The sequence below is a fragment of the Coenobita brevimanus genome, chromosome 18, assembly GCF_032717465.1.
Source record: "Coenobita brevimanus isolate Jiangsu-jjx chromosome 18, ASM3271746v2, whole genome shotgun sequence".
NCBI classification, from domain to species: domain Eukaryota; kingdom Metazoa; phylum Arthropoda; class Malacostraca; order Decapoda; family Coenobitidae; genus Coenobita; species Coenobita brevimanus.
This window is the reverse complement of record NC_136971.1, coordinates 18,805,336-18,824,956: the sequence shown is the minus strand read 5'-3', so window position 1 is coordinate 18,824,956 and position 19,621 is coordinate 18,805,336. Positions and strand designations below refer to the sequence as shown.

General features: G+C 42.2%; 1 protein-coding gene across 2 annotated transcripts in view; it reads right to left on the bottom strand.

Moving 5' to 3' along the window:
- The window catches only part of Ntf-2 (nuclear transport factor-2), a 197,666-nt gene that overhangs the window by 93,843 nt on the left and 84,202 nt on the right, over positions 1 to 19,621 (bottom strand). The window lies entirely within an intron of this gene.

The following is a 19,621-nucleotide window of genomic DNA, read 5'->3' as shown; positions in this document are numbered from 1 at the left end:
CAGCCAAGCATCATTCTACTGTAGGCCTATACATCATGTAGCACCAGGCCAACATGGCACAAGTGTGTCTGTTGTGTTGTTGCAACGATTTACTGTATGTGAGAAACGCTGTCTGTATTGGTGTGATAGTGTTTATTTTGTTCTTGGAGACAACTTGGACCGAAGTTTCAGTGTTGGGTAGGTGACTTTGGGAAGCTGAGTTGACATAACCCCCCCCCTTTTTATAATGTGTTTCAATCTCCCGATTTATGACAAAATCAACATACGTTGAGGTATGACGACGTAACCCCATTGTAAACCAAGTAGTGGCTGTATATATGTGTGTGTGTGTGTGTGTGTGTGTGTGTGTGTGTGTGTGTGTGTGTGTGTGTGTAAATATATATATATATATATATATATATATATATATATATATATATATATACAGTAATCCCTCCACTATCCGATGTAACAGACCCAAAGGCATGTCCAGAAAGTGGTCCCGTCCGGATAGTGGGCCCTAGCCTCCTGGACTTGTACCTATGGACCCTAACCTACCCTGACTCAGAAAAACACCCATACAACTCCCTCTGGACATGCATAGCACCTATTTAAGACTCAAATCACACCAATAACGGACATAAAAGACTGAAATAAATGCAAAAGAACCAGAGAATGAGGTTTTAGAGGTGAGTTTATACAATATTAAACATTTTGGGTACTTACAACAAGTCCCTGGCTCCTGGACTGGTACTTATGGACCCTAACCTAGCCTCAGAAAAACACCTCCCTACTGCACATGAATAGCACCTAAGACCCTACTCACACCAATCAAGGACATAAAAGAGTGAAATGAGGGTTTAGAGGTAAGTATGGAAAATGCAGTAAAATATTAAACATTCTGGGTATTTACAAAAGTCCCTGGCCATCTCAATGAATAACCCGCCTCCTCTCAGACTCTGACAGTAAAAAGGAGTACCTGAAGCACCTGCAGCACACTGTACATGAAGTCTTGCACTGAACTTAGTCATTTGCACTCAGAATTCCATTCTCTTAACACTGCACACTCTAGTCTTACTTGCGCTCCATTGCACCTTAATGAAATAAGTGTTGCACTCTGTACTTAAGTCTTTGCACTCATAAATCCATTTGCTTAACATTATACGCTTTAGTCTAATTTGTGCTCCACTGAACGTCAATAAAATCAGTGTTACACTCTGCACTTTAGTCTTTGCACTCACAATTCTAATTTCTTAACACTATGCACTGTTTTTTTCACTGCACAACACCGTAAATTCCCATGTGGTCTAGTGGAGAGTTCTTGCCACTTAATCACTGTCATAGTCTGAGAGTAGCTGATGCAGGTGGCCTAGGAGTGCGTCGATAGGTCGTGGTGATGGACTACCCACTGCAGACGTCTCTGAAGACAGGCGCAAACTCACGTCCAGTGGTGACTCCACCACGCCTGATGTGCTGGGCTGTGGCTCGGAGGAAGAAGGACTGTCTTGGGGAGGCAATGGAGTGGAGCCAGGGCTGGGCACAGCAGGGGTCACGGGCCTGAAAAAACTGTCAATCGTTGACTGACGCAAGGAATGAGGATTTTGATGATTAATAATGCGTTTCCTGAAGGCGTGCACTTCCTCCACAAGTCCCAAGGGCCCCATCTCCCTGTCGCAGTCCGGGTGTTCCAGATAGTCAAGAACGAACTCTACGTGTTCCTGGAGTGCGCTCAGCTTGGGGATGGCTGGAGCAGTGTCACGCTCAGAGGAGTCATCATCATCGTCGTCGTCCCCGTCGGAATCTTCAAGCTGGGTACTGACACCTGCAACTGAAGATGCGATCTCGATATCAGACATGGTCTGATACCCAGGATCGCCCTCGTCATCATCCAACCACTCACACACTTGGTCCACATCAACAACGTCGCCATGTGCACGTAGACATGCATGGAAGTCATCCACGTCAAAACCTAGGAAATTGTGCTCCACATCCGTTCCAAGAAGCAGACGAGACAACCATTTTCTGGAGTCTTAACAGGGACTTCCTTCCATGCACTGGCCCGATTGTAAATGGCAGACTTGATGTTGTAGCGGCGAAGGTTTTCCAAAGTCCGCTAGCCTCGCGTGTCCCATCCCTCCCTGCACTCGTCCTCGTCCTCAAAAACAACCATCACCTCGTCCAGGAACTTCTGTCGGTACAGCCTCTTCGTTGCCACGATCACTCCTTGGTCCATTGGTTGGATGAGAGCAGTCATATTAGGTGGCAGAAACATGCACCTAATGCGCCCATTCTCAGCCACCAACTCCTTGTCACATGGGTGAGCAGGTGCACTGTCGAGAAGGAAGAGGGTCTTTACCTGGTCACGCGGGATTCCCAGTTTCTCCGTCTGGTAATCGATGACCTCCTCAACGAAATGGCGGTAGAATCAGTCTTTGAAGATGTGGGCAGTGAATCATGCCTTCAAAGGATGGTACCAAACGACAAGAAGGACATCCATCACCCCACGAAGACACCGAGGCTGCTTTGCACGGCCAACAATAACGGGCTTAAGCCGGTGCATGCTGTTAGCATTAGCACAACACAAAGCAGATATCCATTGCTTGGGGAGCTTGCGACCAGGTACACGCTTCTGTCTCCTTGGCTAGAATGTTCGTTGGTAAAGAGCGACAGAATAAACCAGTTTCGTCAGCATTGTAGACCTGATCGAGAGTGAGGCCCTCCCTGTCGATCAAATGCTTCACCTTGTGCCGAAACTACTCTACTCCATCCTCGTTGGCGTCCAAAGCTTCGCCATGGGCCTTACAGTTGGTAAGGCCATGTCATAACTTGAATGCGAAGAGCCAACCCTTGGATGCCTTGAAGTCTGGGGCGTCGTGAAGCCTTGTGAACTTCTCAGCAGCAGCCTTAAGCTACGTGCCACGCACCAGCACACAAGCAGCATTTTGCTGTCAATATCAAATCAACGTGGAGCGGTCGACTTCTGCATACTGGGGAGTAAGCATCATCTTTCTCTCCACATTGTGTTTGCTCTTCGACGAGAAGTCACCTGTGTACTGCATGAGTTTGTCGCGGGATCTCTTGATATCAAACAAAGTAGATCGGGCCAGGTTGAATTCACAAAGGATGCGTGAGGTTGACCATCCCGTGTCCACCTTGTCCAATATTTCCCTCTTCTTCTCCAGAGTCAAAAACCACTCTCTTCCCCTTCTCAGGTGGCAGGGCCATCATCACCTGCCTGCAGCAGGTAGGGCAACTCCACAAAAGTGAGCACATGGGTGGTCATGATCACGAGCATGCACTCACAACAAGAGACAGGCAGTAAGTGGGGAAGATGCAGGGGCGCTCTAGCAGACAGCGGCAGAACTATGTACCAAAACACAGCTGGTCCGCGCCGCGCGTGCCAAGTTCAAATTACAGGGGGAAAAGAGTCGGAATTTTTTCGAACTTTTTGCGATTTTCGGCCATTTTTGGGAATACAGTAATCCCTCCACTATCTGATATAATAAAGCCAAAGGCATGTCCGGAAAGTGGTCCCGTCCGGATAGTAGGCCCCTGCCTCCTGGACTGGTACTTATGGACCCTAACCCAGCCTAACTTTGAAAGCCACCTAAATAGCTCCCTACCGGACATGCATAGCACCTATTTAAACCTATCTAAGACCCTATTCACACCAGTAATGGACATAAAGCATGATAAAAATGAAAAGGAACCAAAGAATGAGGAATTAGAAGTGACTGTACCTCAGCCAGGGTACTTAGAGCATGTTTGTGGCCGCCTTTTGTAAGGTTTTGGCAGTGGTGAAAATGCTCTTGAAGCACTTACAGTAATCCAGTGTTGTGCTGCACTTACAGTAATTCTTTGCACTGTGAATTATAACTGTTTAACACTGCACATTGCTAATTGCATTAGGCCAGTTTCAACCACCAGTTTCAACCGCCAGGTTTGCACTCCACAGTTAGTCTTTTGCACTCTGAATTCTAATTTCTTAACACTGCACAACACTGTAAATTCCCGTGTGGTCTAGTGGCGAGGTATTGCAGTTTATTCACTGCTTATTCACAAAAAAATGAGCACATGTGGCTTCCATTACAATAAGCTACCACTCGCGATAGAAGTTAAGCAGTAACTGTTGGAGTTTTGGTAAGGGGGAAACAGAGTTGCCAGATCACAATGGCCACATTACCAAACTCCTCAGTTTTCATTACCAAATTTAACTCTTCATTACCAAATTCGTAAAGCTAACATTAATTCTTCATTAATTATATATACAAGTGGAAATACATGTAATCACTCTTATAATTAACAGCATGTTGATTATTTTCACGCTATGTACGTTAGCTGATTAATCAGAAAGAGCAATCAATCCACCATCTTCATCCTGTGTATCCTCATACATGTGAAAAATCCATTTGGTAATGCATTACTCTGATTCATTACCAAACAAATATTTCATAACCAAATTGGCCCACATTTGGTAATGATAAATACCAAATGGCAACCCTGATAGGTGAGGGGGGGAGGGGGGAGGAAGGAGTGAAGGTCCGTGGTGTAACAGATGTTCAGCACCGTGCGGCAATTTCAAATTACGGATGGGAAAAAATTCAGATTTTGAGGGGATTTTTTTCTTTTTTTGGCCATTTTTAGGTTCCAAAGGTCCAGGTCCACAATATCCAGTAATTGGAGATGTCCGGAAAGTGGGCATCCAGAAAGTACAGGGATTACTGTATTGGATCCCGGACTAAAATATCTGTTTAGTGGGGACGTCCGGAAAGTGGGCGTCCGGATAGTACAGGCATTACTGCATGCATATATATATATATATATATATATATATATATATATACACATATATATATACAGTAAGCTCGCCCCCAACGCATGGGTTTTGTTCCTAACATGGCGCGTTCGGCGCGAAACCGCTTAAGTTTTAACTACTCCTTATTTTGCTCCCTACATCTCCCAAACGTGGTCCTCCGCTGCCATCTACCACTGGTAATCAATATGAAGCACCCCAAGTGGTCAGAAGGCCCATCCAATGTCACAACCCACAAACACAGCACTGCACAGCAAAACTCAAACACACAAACACCCAAACACAAGGCAACATTCCGATGCCGAAACCAGTCGGTGTCGCAATGTTGCCCCGTGCCCACGCACCTGCACGTCGAAGCCTTGCTATGCAGCACTGTACTTGCAAGCCACACCACCAAATGAACCCTCCAACCACCCAAAGTGCCTCATATTGATCACCAATGGCAAACAGCAAAACACCACGCCTAGGGAGTCTAGGGAGCAAAATGGTTTCTGGACCATTAGCTGTCAAGCCAGTTCGCCGTCACAACAATAACAAGACAACATAAACTTTGATGGATCCCCCTGAAATATAGTTATTAAAACATTGATTAATTAATAATAAGTATATTTATAAAAGTACTGATTAATTTATTTATAGAATGACGGGGAATCATACAGGGTGCAAATTGTCCTGATGGGGAATCGTTCATGTTTTGACGGGGAACTGACATGATGGCGAATTGTCTCGGAACCCACCGATCGTGTGTAATCTATAACTGGTTACAAGGCTTTATTTAATGCTTTAACTTTCTTTAAGTGCTTTAACTTACACGTGCGTACCAGAATAGTAAATATTTAACAAACAAATAAAAAAGGTAATATTCTGTCGCCTATCAGAAAACTGGTTATAAGACTTTATTTCTTGCTTAAACGTTATTTAATAATACTTTAACTTGCACATAAACTTACCAGAACAGTACTGTAAATATTAACTTACAAATACAGCACTGAGGAAAAGCAGTACAGCGAATCAAATCACGTGATCAAAACAAACCGTGAGTACTAAACTGATGTTCGAGGATTTGGCCTATCAAAGGCCTCTCTTGCATAAATATATAGTTTTCGTAATGGTTCTTTAATCTTACGTAATCTTATACATATCCCAGCACTAATCATGTATAATTGCAAGCACGTTCGGCAAGAACGTGTTCCGGGCGAGTTTGTTATATATATATATATATATATATATATATATATCATTATCATCATCAGCTGTTGAGGTCCACTGCAGGACCGGCTTATCCCTACCGAAGCAGGGACGATACAGCCAGTGTATCTCTACCCAGTGGCTTAGGCTGTCTGGCAGAGACTGTATGTAGGATGAGAAGTGCTTGTATGTGTAATTTTAGTGTTGTAGTGGCTTTGGATGTGTGTGTAGTCTAGGGATGTATCGGATATCCGCATCCACATCTGCGGATCATCCGCATCCATTTCGACATCCGCATCCGCACTTATGTAAAAATATACATCCGCATCCTTATTGGCATTTTAATAAACATCTGCATCCGCATCCGCAACTGCATCCGCATTTGAACGAGACACAAAGCGGAGGTGTTGGATATACTAAATACAATGCCTTCGTTATAAACAAAAACGTTAAGTGTTTTTCCATGATATGACTTGCTTGCTGTGTTTACTGTTTACCATGGTAGGTGGTCATTAGGGCAATTATTTGTAGTTATTCTATAATGCTTTGGTCGTATGGGTAATACGCTTACCTTGGTAATATGGGTAATACGCTTACCTTGGTACTTTGTAGTGTCTAACAGGGTTAATGGGAATCAAAATGCTTTTATATTGGTGTGTATGGCTGTGTGCATGTGCGTGTGTTATGAAGACTATGGCTAGGGAAGTGTCACAGTAAGTTAAAGAATTGTGCTGAAAGTACCACTGTCTGAAAACATTGTATTTTTTACAGCAGCTGAGTTCATTATGAATATTTTAAAAGAAGGAAAAATTCAGCTCCCAAGGCCCAAATAAGGGATAGCCAGCTGTCTCCAAGGGCCGAGCTTTAGTTAAATGATTATGCAATAATATATCCTGAAAACATCTGCAACCGCATCCGCAAGGATGTCATAGTTTCACATCCGCATCTGCATCCGCATCCGCAGTTTCTTGAAACAGACATCCACATCTGCATCCGCATCCGCAAGATACAGAAACATGATAACCGCATTCACATCCGCATCCGCGGATGTTTAAATTCTGACATCCGATACATCCCTAGTGTAGTCTGTGAACCAAGTGTAATCGGCCCGCCTTAAGCCAATTGGGTGCAAGCATACTAGTACGCGACACTGGTTCAACCACAGCACCCCTTATGTCCGCCAAAGTAACAAGTAGCTCGGTGATTATTCCCAAAGTTTGTACGACTCTGGTGGGAGGCGAACCCTCGTCCACCAGCAGGCGAAATGCACACTCTACCACTGTACCACAGAGGCTCCATATATGTGTATATATATATATATATATATATATATATATATATATGTATATATACAATATATACTGTATATATACGACTATACATATATATATATATACAGTCGACCCCCCTCTGTCTTTGCGGGGGTTAGGGGCCAGAGACCCACACGAAGATCGAAAATCCGTGTAAAATTGGTGCCCCCCTAAAAACACCCCTAGCCCCGAATTTCCTTCTTTAATGAAAGAAAACCCCTGTGTACATGTCAATAAACACTTTATTTATAATTAAAAGTATGAAAAAAATAGTTAACTGCGTAGGTGGATGGCCGCTCACACCACTCGTCACAGCTACACTCTCACCCTCCGCCACCGTTACCAGGATTTTCCCTCCCATAACTTGTTCAGCAATTCAACCTTCTCCAGCAGGGTCATTACCTTCTTCTAGTGCTTTGGGGTGCCTTCAGGAGATGTCTTGGCTGCTCTCTTAGGGCCCATGGTAGATAAAAATGATGGTGTCACGGAGAGATCAGCGAGTACAAGCACACACAAGCGTGGTCACGAGACTGGGTTTTGGGATAATTTGCCGTCAAGTCAATTCACAGTCACAACAATAACAAGACAATTCGCCGTCAGGACGATTCCCCATCATTTATTTACATACTATAATAGTCTTTTAAATATACGAGTTTTAAAAGTGGTGGTGGTTTATTATTTTTATAATAAATGTAGTGGCATCTGTTGAGGCTCAGCCATATCTTTCCCCACGGTTTGCGTCCACTATGGCCGATCAGAATAACGCGTTGGATATTGTCATTTGAGATGAATACATGCTTGCACCTCTTCAGAGTTGTTTTAAAATATACCCAGGATGTTGTAGTACCAATAAAAATTAATGAAGACAGCTACAGGTGACGCTAGAATATAATTCAAATTCAACTACATCGAAGCAGAAACACATTAATTATTGGCTAAAAGTGCAACTTATAAATGATATCCAAAGCCTATGCTACTGAATGAACATAGATTTTGATAGATCCCCTTGAAAATTAGTTATTAAAGTATTAATTATTAAAAAATAAGTATATTTATAGAATGACGGGGAATCGTCCAGGAGGCGAATTGTCCTGACAGGGAATCATCCATGTTTTGACGGCGAATTGACTTGACGGCGAATTATCTCGGAACCTGAGAATGAGAGAGCCTGCCACGAGAGATTCAAAACAATGCGGGGGTGGCGCGGTGTGGCACTGCAGGCGGTATGCAGCGTGTGGCGCATGATTTGAATGTGTTTCCATTTTCTATGGACTTCAAAAAAGGTGATTTGGTTTCCCTGGTGACAAACCGCGAACAATCGAAACCGCAAACAGAGGAACCACGAGGACAGAGGGTCGACTGTATATATATATGTATATATATCATCATCATCATCATCAGCCGTTGAGGTCCACTGCAGATCTGGCCTATCCCTACCGAAGCAGGAACGATACAGCCAATGTGTCTCTACCCAGTGGCTTAGGCTGTCTGGTAGAGATTGTATGTATGGTGAGAAGTGCTTGTAAGTGTAATTGTAGTGTTGTAGTGGCTTTGGATGTGTGCGTAGTCTGTGAACCAAGTGTAATCGGCCCGTCTTAAGTTGATTGGGTGCAAGCATACTAGTATGCGACACTGGTTCAACCACAGCACCCCTCATGTCCACCAAAGTAGAAAGTGGCTTGGTGATTATTCCCAAAGTTTTTACGACGCTGCCAGGAGGCAAACCCTCGTCCACCAGCATGCAGAACGCACACTCTACCACTGTACCACAGAGGCTCCATATATATATTATATAGATAGATATACAGATATAGATAGATACAGTATAAATATACATGTATATATTATATATTACATATACGTATATAGATAGACATACAGTACATATACAGTGTGTATATATATATATATATATATATATATATATATATATATATATATACAGTACCCTCGTGTCCAACATGGTAATATTGTCATGCATGGGTCACGTGTTGGACCAAAAACGTGTTGGACTAACAATAGAGCTTATGGGGAAAAATGAATTATATCAGCAACCCTAGGAAAAGTCACCCTAAATACCTACCATATACCTATACATATATTAGTACTGTTGTAATTATAATAAATGGTACTGTGCTATGAATGATAACTAACCTTTTAGGATAGTGTTGGTGGGCTTGCTGGGAATGGAAGGTGGTATCCAAGGCAGTAGGTAGTCCTACTGGGTCCCCGGAGGATGGCTGCTGGCGTCACTAGCGGGTAATGGCTGTTGCTCCTCCTCAACCTCCCTCATAAATCCTTCGAAATCACACTCAGAATCACTATCTTCGTCCACAGCCATGGAAGGTCCTGCTTCTGCCTGTCCTAGCATTCTGTAATCCTCGGCAAAGAGCATGCTTCTTACACTGTTGCCAGAACCCCATCTCGTGACTGTGGAAAGTGATCGCTGTCGCTGACTCGGATGAGAATAAGGAGAAGCAACTTTGTTTATAAACTGGTACACACGCCGACGAGAAGGGTTTCAAAACGATTGATATTTATTCTAAAATATTAATATGTATTCAGTGTCAGGCTAAATGTTCAATGCTGTAGTACGATACATTCACCGTCAAGTCGCCTGGGTTTTGGTCACACTGTTTTGCCCGTCGTATCCTCGTCAGGAATCCATCCAGATGAATTCCAAATGCCCGTGGTATCGTCGGCAATTTTACCACGTTACCGTTCCGATTTACCATCGTATCCTCGGCAAACCTGGTATGAAGTGCCGTGTGATAGCCTTCGGCTGCCAGGATCTTGTCTTAAGTTTTTTATTATGATCACGTTGGCTTCATTCATGTCGTAGGCCTTGGCAATGTCAACTTTCCTCTCCCCTTTCTTCTTCCTCTCGATGCTTTCTAGCTTGGTGGCCTGAGGGAGGTGCCGACGCTTCTTGGGGTTCCCAGAAGGCTTCCTAGGCATCGTGAGCAGGGTAAAATGCAGTAACAAGGGCAGAAAATGCTGCAAGAAAAAAGCACCTTCCAATGCAAATTATGCGACTGAGTGGCGCTGTGGCGGGAGAAATTTAAACAAACCATCACGTGACACCAGAAGCGTTTTTAATTGGGCGGCATCACGATCACGTCACGATAGCGAGCGGGGAAGGCTACTTGATCAGAAGTTTTCATTGGCTATCATCATCATGGGAATGTCCAGTATGACCGTGTTGGACCGGGGGTGATTGTGCTAGAGTTGAACTATCTGGATTTCGCCCACTTCTCGGAGCTCTGTGCGTGTTATGCTAACACACTCGTGTTGCAGTAATTAAATCGTATTAAATAATACTAATTATTTGCTCTTCGTGCTGGACGTGAATCGTGCTGGACTAACGCATGTTGGACACGAGGGTACTGTATATATATATATATATTCAGTGCCCTCGCGTCCAACACGCGTCAGTCCAGCACGATTCGGGTCCAGCACGGACAGCAATTAATTAGTGTTATTTCAAACGATTTAATTACTGCAACACGAGTGTGTTAGCATAAAAGCACAGGGCTCCGAGAAGTGGGCGAAATCCGCAGAGTTCACTCTAGCACGATCACCCCCAGTCCAACACGGTCATACTGGACATTCCCATGATGATGACAGCCAATGAAAAACTTCTGATCAAGTAGCCTTCCCCACCCGCTATCGTGACGTGATCGTGATGCCGCCCAATTAAAAACGCTTCTGGTGTCACGTGATGTTTTGTTTAAATTTCTCCCGCCACAGAGCCACTCAGTCACATAATTGCATTGGAAGGTGCTTTTTTCTTGCTGCATTTTCTGCCCTTGTTACTGCATTTTACCCTGCTCACGATGCCTAGGAAGCCTTCTGAGAACCCCAAGAAGTGTCGGCACCTCCCTCAGGCCACCAAGCTAGAAAGCATCGAGAGGAAGAAGAAAGGGGAGAGGAAAGTTGACATTGCCAAGGCCTACGACATGAATGAAGCCAACGTGATCATAATAAAAAACTTAAGACAATATCCTGGCAGCCGAAGGCTATCACACGGCACTTCATACCAGGCTTGCCGAGGATATGACGGTAAATCGGAACAGTAACGTGGTAAAATTGCCGACGATACCACGGGCATTTGGAATTCATCTGGATGGACTCCTGCCGAGCATACGACGGAGAAAACAGTGTGACCAAAACCCAGGCGACTCGACAGAGAATGTATCGTACTACAGCATTGAACATTTAGCCTGACACTGAATACATATTAATATTTTAGAATAAATATCAATCGTTTTGAAACCCTTCTCATCGGCGTGCGTACCAGTTTATAAACAAAGTTGCTTCTCCTTATTCTCTACCGAGTCAGCGACAGCGATCACTTTCCACAGTCACGAGACGGGGCTCTGGCAACAGTGTGAGAAGCATGCACTTTGCCGAGGATTACAGGGCTAGGACAGGCCGAAGCAGGACCTTCCATGGCTGTGGACGAAGATAGTGATTCTGAGTGTGATTTCGAAAGATTTATGAGGGAGGTTTGATTTCGAAGGATTTATGAGGGAGGTTTGATTTCGAAGGATTTATGAGGGAGGTTGAGGAGGAGCAACAGCCATTACCCGCTAGTGACGCCAGCAGCCATCCTCAGGGGACCCAGTAGGACTAACTACAGCCTTGGATACCACCTTCCATTCCCAGCAAGCCCACCAACACTATACTAAAAGGTTAGGTATCATTCATAGCACAGTACCATTTATTATAATTACAATAGTACCAATATGTGTCTAGGTATATGGTAGGTATTTAGGGTGACTTTTCCGAGTGTTGCTGACATAATTAATTTTTCCCCATAAGCTCTATTGTTAGTCCAACACGTTTTTGGTCCAACACGTGACCCATGCATGACAATATTAACGTGCTGGACGCGAGGGTACTGTATTATATATATTGTTACATAGCCTATGATTTCATCATCCTTTGTGTAATTTTAACGCACAGTATGCTGCATGTTTGATCACGAGCGTGTTCTGCCTCAGTCCCCCCCTTCTACCGTTATAGTAGAGTAAGTCGTCCTTTCTGTTGTTTAGAGCGGGATTGTCAACTCTGTCCCCATAGCTTCATTTGCGCGTCCTTCTTACAAGTTGTATCAAGCTCTGCGGGCCCCTATATAATGAGCTCAGTCTCTGCATCATTGCCACTTAGATCTGCTCCTCATTTTGTTCACATCTCTGTCCTCCCCTGTACAGTTATTGTTGTGAGTGCTCAGGAAGTCTCCAACCATCTAGCAGCTGTGTAATTTGAGTATAACTGTTATTGCATTTTGTTCTTGTACTGTGTAGCATAAGTTGTTAATTTGTAGGCCTAGTGATATTTTGTGATTCATGTGAGTGGATGTTAGCCATCATTAAAATTATTTTGTATCTGTAATAATTTATCTTGCATTAACTGAGCATTGCCAGGTGTATTTTCATTTTATCAGGGCTGACTTAGATAAATTTACTCTTGCTAATTTCGTGTTAATAGAGGCTATTGCAGTTAACAATATATTTAACCTGTTTTTTGCCATTACATTATCCTTATGAGTCCTGAATGTTTTGTTGTTAGCTTGAGCATTAAACTTAACTTGTAATTTTACCTAACTCTTTTTGTTTGAACCTGGAACTTTACGGGACAGTAGTGATTTTTAGTATTCTCACTTAAAGTGTACATTATCTTTCTCTGTTCCGTAACATAAATTTGGCGACCTCGCCAGGATATTCAGGATATTATCATAAGGATATTGCTTGATATTTTGTGACTGTTACTTATTCATGATGTCTACTATTACTACACTTGATGAAGCCAAAGATTTTTTGTCAAATGTGCAAACAGTGTTGGATGTAGAAAACAGAACAAAGAATGAACTTAAGCTTGTTGCTCAACAATTGGGAATTGCTGTTCGCTCTCATCATTCTAAAGACCAAATTGTTGACACGACTAATGAAAGCTTGTTTAATGTAACTCCTCGAAATGAGCAAACGCAGATTGAATTAGCTAAGTTACAGCTAGCCCTACAGGAGGCTCAGGCTAAGGAGGCGGAGTCTCGTGTTAAGGAGGCTGAATTTCAAGCACGTGCTAAGGAGGCTGAGTCTCAGGCTCGTATTCAGGAGGCTGAATTTCAAGCAAATGCTAAGGAGGCTGAATTTCAGGCAAATGCTCGTATTCAGGAGGCACAGATACAGGCACAAATTGAACTTGCCAGGATTCAGGCAGACCATGAGTATCACATGAAACGTGGAACTGGATCATCTAGCTCTGATGATTTTGATGTGGCTAAAAATGTTAAACTTGTCCCTCCTTTTAATGAATCTGATTTAACTAAGTATTTTCAGTTGTTTGAGAGGGTAGCTACAGGTTTTAATTGGCCCAAAAAGTATTGGCCAGTACTCCTTCAAACTGTTCTCACCAGTAAAGCTCAAGTAACTTATGCATCTTTGCCTCAGGATCAATCTGATAATTATGATGTAGTTAAGAGCTTGATTCTTAAGGCCTATGAGCTTGTTCCTGAAGCTTATAGAGTAAAATTTAGGACAACTTACAAGCAAGATAAGCAATCCCATGCTGAGTATGCAAAAATCAAAGAAGATCTGTTAGAGCAGTGGTTAAATTCTAAGAATGTGGATTCTGATTTTGGTAAATTTAAGCAGATGATTTTGCTGGAGGACTTCAAAAGGTGTATTTATAAAGATGTAAGCTTATATCTTCATGAGAGAAGAATAGATAATTTGTCTGATGCTGCAGTTTTAGCTGATGAATATGTTCTCACTCACAAAAGATATTCTAAAGAAAAAGGGAAAGCTGAGAGTAAGTACGTTGCCTCTACTCAGAGTACAGGTAACAGGAAAGAGAATAAAGATGATGTTTCTCAGGAAGTAAATACCAGCTTCACCTCTAGATTTCAGAAAAGTAAATGTACTTATTGTAGTAAGCTTGGTCATACTACGGAGAGATGTTTCAGGAGACAGCGTGATGTGAACAAAAAGGAGTCTTTAAATATTCAGTCAATTGGTCTAGTGTCCACTCTTGAGAGTTCCCAGAATGCTTTAACTGAGTTAACTGAACCTGCTTTGAGGGGTAACTTAAATTCTCATGATGGAGCTCCTCTTTTGAGCAGTAACATGGGTGACACTCTCAAGAGTTCATGTGCTAATTTCCTGTCTGATGGTTTTGTCAGTCCTCTGGACAGTAATGACAGGAAATCAGTTCAAATATATCGTGATACAGGTGCTTGCCAATCCCTTATGCTGACCAGTGTTCTAGGCTCTAATGTTAATTCCTCTGATGAAACTGTAATCTTACAAGGTGTAGGGAATAATTACTTCTCTGTCCCTCTGTGCAGAGTGAATTTAGAGTCTGGTTTTGTTAATGGTTCCGTTATGGTTGGGTTGGTTGAGACACTCCCAATGTCAGGTGTAACATTCTTACTTGGAAATGATATTGGTGGAAGTCAAGTGTGTCCAGCTCCTCAGTTGTCTAGTGAGCCAGTGGCTGCGTCCAAGGATTGTGATGTCCCTGATGTGTTCCCTGCATGTGCTGTCACTAGGGCTAAGTCTAAAGTTACTGGTGATTTAGAGGATAATGATGATGATGATGTTATCCTAGCTGACACTTTTCTTGCTAATTTGGACCACTCACCAGATGAGGCAGTACCCCGTAGTGTTGATAATTTGTCTCGTCAAGAGTTGGTTGAGTTGCAGGTTGCTGACCCTGAGTTGAAAGGTCTAGCTAACTCTGCTTACAGTGAAGAAGAGTCAGCCGATGCTTCTACTTGTTATTATGTAAAGTCAGGAGTACTTATGGGGAAGTGGAGACCCCCAACAGCATCAGCCGACTGTGAATGGGAGGTTGTACATCAAGTTGTCATCCCTCATGTTTGTAGGCAGGATATCATTAGAGTGGCTCATGATTCCAGTTTGGCAGGACACCTTGCAGTGAGGAAGACTGTGGCACGCATTTTGAAACACTTCTACTGGCCAGGTATCTTCAGGGATGTTTCCTGGTATTGTAAGTCTTGTCACACCTGTCAAGTTGTGGGGAAGTGTAATCAGACCGAAAATGTTGCACCTCTAGTTCCCATTCCTCCTTTTGAGGCGCCTTTCACCCGTGTGTTGGTGGATATTGTGGGCCCTCTTCCTAAGACTTCTTCAGGATTTTCTTATGTGTTGACCCTGATTGATTTGGCTATTCGTTATCCTGAAGCCATTCCCCTTAGAAATATCTCAGCAAAGAACGTGGTTAAGGAAATGCTAGGGTTCTTCACAAAGTTTGGTCTGCCCAAGGAGGTACAGTCAGACCGGGGAAGTAATTTCATGTCAAATGTTTTCAAGCAGTCTCTGAAAGAGTTGGGCATCACCCAGATCACGTCTTCAGCTTACCATCCCCAGACCCAAGGAGCGTTGGAGAGATATCATCAAACATTCAAATCGATGCTCAAGAAATACTGTTTGGAACATCAGAAAGACTGGGATAAAGGTCTTCCATTTGTTGTGTTTGCCGCAAGAGAATCTCCAAATGAATCACTGGGCTTCTCACCTTTTGAACTACTGTTTGGCCATGAAGTAAGAGGACCCCTTAAGTTACTCAAGGAATGCTGGCTGTCGGAGGAAGATGACGTCAACCTGCTGGAGTATGTGATGAAGTTCAAAGAACGGCTGTCCACTGCTTTACAGCTGGCGAGAGAGAATTTGGGAGCTGCTCAGGAGAAGATGAAGACTTGGTATGATGAGAAGTCCAGGTTATGCCACTTTCAGCCAGGAGATCAGGTTTTGATTCTGCTACCAGTGCATGGGCAACCTCTTCAAGCCAAGTTTAGTGGTCCTTATTTCGTGGAGAAGAAACTCAGTGATGTCAACTATGTCTTCGCCACACCAGATCGTAGAAAGAACAAGCAACTATGTCACATCAACATGCTAAAGTTATATCACAGGCGGGACGAAAATAACCCAGTCTGCAATGTAGCTGTTCCTCCCGAGTCTGCAAGCGAAGCTCTCCCATGCAGTATGAGCCTGAGTGATAGTTTGGGGAAGAATCCTGATATCATGAATGATCTCCTGACTAAGCTTTCTCACCTACCTCCCGAGGAAAGGCAGGAGTTTTCGGCATTACTGCAGGAGTACCCGCAAGTGTTCCGTGCCACTCCAGGAAGAACCACTGTGTTGATGCATGATGTCAATGTTGGAGACGCAAAGCCAATTAAACTGCCTCCTTACCGTGTGAACCCAGTGAAAGTTCCTCTCATCCAGAAGGAGCTTGGCTACCTGTTGGACCACAAGATGATTGAGCCCTGTCAGAGCGAGTGGAGTTCTCCTGTCACTCTGGTCCCTAAGCCAGGTGGGTCACAGCGGCTTTGCATCGACTACAGACGTGTTAATCAGATAACCAAAACAGACACTTACCCTCTCCCTCGTGTGGAAGATTACATAGACAAGATCGGAAAGGCTAGGTACATAAGTAAGTTTGATTTGTTAAAGGGATACTGGCAAGTACCTATGACTGAACGTGCTAGGGAGATCTCATGTTTTGTAACACTAGGAAAGAAAATGTTATTGCAGATTGCTCATCTAGACTTTAGACAGATTGTTTTAGAGTAATAAGAAATTTCCTTTGTAAATTTCTTTTTCTTTGTGGGGAGGTGTTACATAGCCTATGATTTCATCATCCTTTGTGTAATTTTAACGCACAGTATGCTGCATGTTTGATCACGAGCGTGTTCTGCCTCAGTCCCCCCCCTTCTACCGTTATAGTAGAGTATGTCGTCCTTTCTGTTGTTTAGAGCGGTATTGTCAGCTCTTTGTCCCCATAGCTTCATTTGCGCATCCTTCTTACAAGTTGTATCAAGCTCTGCGGGCCCCTATATAATGAGCTCAGTCTCTGCATCATTGCCACTTAGATCTGCTCCTCATTTTGTTCACATCTCTGTCCTCCCCTGTACAGTTATTGTTGTGAGTGCTCAGGAAGTCTCCAACCATCTAGCAGCTGTGTAATTTGAGTATAACTGTTATTGCATTTTGTTCTTGTGCTGTGTAGCATAAGTTGTTAATTTGTAGGCCTAGTGATATTTTGTGATTCATGTGAGTGGATGTTAGCCATCATTAAAATTATTTTGTATCTGTAATAATTTATCTTGCATTAACTGAGCATTGCCAGGTGTATTTTCATTTTATCAGGGCTGACTTAGATAAATTTACTCTTGCTAATTTCGTGTTAATAGAGGCTATTGCAGTTAACAATATATTTAACCTGTTTTTTGCCATTACATTATCCTTATGAGTTCTGAATGTTTTGTTGTTAGCTTGAGCATTAAACTTAACTTGTAATTTTACCTAACTCTTTTTGTTTGAACCTGGAACTTTACGGGACAGTAGTGATTTTTAGTATTCTCACTTAAAGTGTACATTACCTTTCACTATTCCGTAACATATATATATATATATATATATATATATATATATATATATATATATATACATATATATATATATATATATATATATATATATATATATATATATATATATACATATATACATATATATATATATATATATATATATATATATATATATATATATATATATATATATATATATATATATATATATATATATATATATATATATATATATATATATATATATATACATATATATAAATATATATATATATATATATATATATATATAATATATATATATATATATATATATATATATATATATAAATATATATATAAATATATATATATATATATATATATATATATATACAGGTATACAGGTAAGCCCTTAATTCACACGAACTTTTTTCACGCGATTTCAGTTATCCACGAATTTTTCATACAATAATTAAAACAAAATTATAGTATTCAAATAAATAATTATAATATACAAGAGAAATAAATAAAATATAAAAATGCCTACCTGCTGCCCGTGTGCATACATATATGTATGTGTGTGTGTGGGGGGGGGAGGTCGGTCTACCACGCACCACACAGTCTGTTTGAATACGACGGTCGAACCATGCCTGACTCACGAATCGTTATTTGTGGCTTATTATTCTGCCTTCCAGTGATTGCTTGCCTTGTCTGTCAAAATGGGGTTTAAGCATAGTGCTAGTGATGCATGTGGTAACACACCAAAACGGACTCGTAAAGTGATGTTGCTGACAGAGAAAGTTAAAGTGTTGGACAAACTTAATGTAGGAATGTCGGCGGCAATTCTCCTTCAGGACAATTCCCCGTCATTTATTTACACACCAGTTTATTTAGCATGTACAGTACACTAGTTTTTTACTTATATGAGTTATAAAATCCCCCTGAAAATTAGTTATTAAAGTATTAATCAATAACAAAGTATATTTAAAGAATGACAGGGAATCGTCCATGTTTTAATGGTGAATTGTCTCTGAATCGTGTGTTTGGGGTGAGTCAACTGTTCTTACAATAAAGAAGACTGAACGTAGCATACAGGAGTCAGTGAGGGCTAGTGCACCAGACTGTGCTAAAGTGTCTCCACCTGTGCCTGTGAACTGGCTTGGAACCGTATGTTTGGGGTGAATGAATCAACTGTTTGGACAATAAAGAAGGCAGAATGTAGCATATGGGAGGCAGTGATGGTTTGTGCACCAGGCTGCTGAAGTGTCTCCACCTAAACCTGTGCTTGTCAGGTTTCAGTGTTAAATTTCTTACATTTTTGTTGTTTTTCATACTTTATGCTAGTTTATAAGGTGTATGTAGTGCATAAACAGCATTATTCAGATGTAATATACTTAGTAGACATGCGTAATTGTGTACACAAGGGCAGAATGTACACGCGAATTTACCACATACATGAAGGGTCTGGGAACATAACCCTTGCGTGAATTAAGGGCTTACCTGTATATATCTATCTATTGCCAGACACCTGAATCCCGTTTGGGGTGGCCACAAACAAATCACCTCCAAGTCGCCCTGTCCCCCGCCATTTCACTGCCCTGCTCCCAACTCACACCCCACTGTCTCATATACCTCTCCATCCCATCCCTCCATCTCATCCTCGGCCTCCCCCTCCCTCTTCCCCCCTCCACCTCACTCACATACACTCTCTTCGTCAGTCTTTCACCCTCCATCCTCTCCACACACACACACACACACACACACATATATATATATATATATATATACAGTAATCCCGCATGTTTCGCGGTAGTTACGTTCTTGTAACCCCCGCGAAAATTTAAATCCGCGAATACTCTATTAACAATGAATCTTGCACTTGTGTCCACCATGCTGCCCATCACACAGTCCATGTCCATACTGATTGCGAGACAATTCGCCGTCAGACAA